The sequence below is a fragment of the Nicotiana tomentosiformis genome, chromosome 12, assembly GCF_000390325.3.
Source record: "Nicotiana tomentosiformis chromosome 12, ASM39032v3, whole genome shotgun sequence".
NCBI classification, from domain to species: Eukaryota; Viridiplantae; Streptophyta; class Magnoliopsida; order Solanales; family Solanaceae; genus Nicotiana; species Nicotiana tomentosiformis.
Window position 1 is genome coordinate 98697982 of NC_090823.1, and position 2654 is coordinate 98700635.

A 2654-nucleotide genomic window follows, 5' to 3' on the forward strand; every position below is an offset into this window, starting at 1 on the left:
GGATTTATGTATCGTGATCATGCCACGGGAACTGTACCCATGACCACGATGATTTATTAATCGCGCCTAAAGCAAAACTACGATATTGAGTATTTGTTGCCTAAGCTTTGGATCATTGCGAGGACTCTGACTTAAACTACCTACTAGTCATTTAAAATACAGAGTTGCACACATCCCTCTAAAGAATTAGTTTAAACAAATGCTTACTCATGGATCCTTATCTGTATAAAATCATCAGGCGCTTTGTATGGAAAAGAAGTAAAGTCATTAAAGTGAATTAAGCTACCTCACTAATTACGACAATATGACTTCAATATACAAAACTTTCTCTTACTTTTGCTCAACTTACAAAAGCAGGTTGCATCACAAAGCAAATATGCATGAATAACGTGAATAAATGCAAAACAAATAAAGAAAAATTCCTAAAACTTTATAAAAGAGATTAAAATTATTTTGGACTTTTTTAGGAGTAATTTTCTATGTGGGGCAAAATTTAGGTGCTCATAATTGGCTCAGGCAGGGTTGATACCACTTGCTCCTGCCACATCTCAGGCCCGGGGAGGAGCACAGACTCCCATCGCCCGTACCCCAGAGCAGCGGGTCCAGGTCGACCAGGTTCCTGAGGTCATACCGATGCAGCCGGTAGCCCCAGTTCAGCCCGAGGTTAGGGCAACAATTTCTGAGAAGGAGCAGCTCAGGATTGAGAGATACAAGAAGTACCACCCACTACTTTCAGTGGCTTGGCGTCAGAGGATGTCCAGGATTTTCTTGAGGAGTGCGAGCGTATCCTCCGTACTATGGATGTTGCGGAGTCTAGTAGGATTTCTTTCACTACGTTCAAGCTTAGAGGAGCGGCCTATCAGTGGTGGCGAGCATACGAGTTGGGTAGTCTGGCCAAGGCAGCTTCACTTACTTGGACTCTGTTCTCATATATGTTCTTGAGGGAGTGTCGCCTAGAGACTCAGAGATGCACGGCGCGCAGAGTTTGAGCAGCTGTGCCAGGGTTCTATGACCGTATCAGAGTATGCGGTCCGGTTCAATGATTTGGCCAAGCATGCACCAGCCTTGGTTGCTACTGTTCGGGAGGGGGTTCGTTGATTTATTGAGGGGCTCAATCCAAGTATCAGATTTAGCATGGCGTGAGAGTTGGAGATGGACATCGCACACCAGCAGGTAGTGGGGAATACTAGGAGATTTGAGGGTATTTTGCCTTGGGAGACGGAGGAGAGAAAGGCCAAGAGGTCTCGAGAGTCTGGAACATATAGTGGTACTCGTGCCCCAGCTGTAGCTCATCAGGGTAGGGGCTATGTGGGTCGCCCTGTTCATTCAGCACTTCCATCAGCCAACGATACTCCGGCCACTCCTAGGCCCTAGGCTCCATATTATACACTGCCATTGTCTAGTATACCTCTTGCATGGGATGCTTTCAGCGGTCAGTCCAGTCGATCAGGCCCGAGCCAGTCACAGCAACCACGTCCTCCGAGAGATTGTTTTGAGTGTGGTGACACTCGTCATGTGGTTTGGGATTTCTCCAGACTCAGGAGGGGTGCACCTCCACAGACCATTCAGTCACCTGATAAGTAGGGATTTTGACCGCTTATTTGCTCTATTTTACTTGCATTTTAGTTCAAAAATGCTTAACGGTATTCTCGAAGTAATGAAATGTGCTTTTATACAGAAACATTGGGAAACGAGCCAAAGGAGTCAAAATCAACTCATAAAGGAGTCAAAAGTGGATAAAGACCAAAACAAGGCAAAAGACCAACAGTGTGGACCGCACAATACTGTGTGCGGCCGTAAAACAAAGGAAGAGCAATGTCAGTTCTTCTTCAGAGTATGCGGACCGCACAAATATTGTGTGGCCGCAGAAGAGGATATTTAGAGAGATGGTTTTGGGCAACCTAAAGAAGTGCGGACCGCACCATAATTGTCCGTCCGCAGAATGATAAGTGTGGTCGCACTCAATATTATGCGGTCCACAGAAGATAAAGATCAGAGAGATGGAATTGCAAGTTCAAGAAGAAATGTGGACCGCACCATTTTTGTCCGGCGGCATAATCAAGAGCGCGACCGCACTCATTTTTATGCAGTCCACAAAAGTCTCACACACCCAGAGACTAAGATCAAAGAGTGCGGACCGCACTATAATTCTGTGGCCGCACTCACAAATGTGCGGTCCGCAATAGTTTAAGGAGTGCGGCCGCAATCCAGAATTTTGCGGCCACAAAACTGGAACCTGTCAAGCCAAGTCTCGTTGTCCAGACCGCACACATAATTATGCGGACACACAACCTCCGCAGGGGAATTTTTGTCAGATATTTTTAGCTTAGTATAAATAGAACCTTTTGTCATTTTTAAGGCAAGTTTTGTTTTAGGAGAGCACCTGAGATGTTTTCCTTTACTGTTTTGAGTAATATTATACTAGATTAGCTTCTAAACATTAGATTTTCTTTCCCTAATCAATTATTATGCATTATATCTTAATTTCTTCTTGTATTTATTCATTTTTCATGAGTAGCTAAATTTCTAACTAGGGTTGTGGCCCAACCCTAGTGTGGGTACTTAATGGGTGTGTTAGGATCAGAAACCCGGGTAGTGCGGAATATAGCCAAACAACGGTATAATGATAATAACAAAGACAATGGAAGTTGATA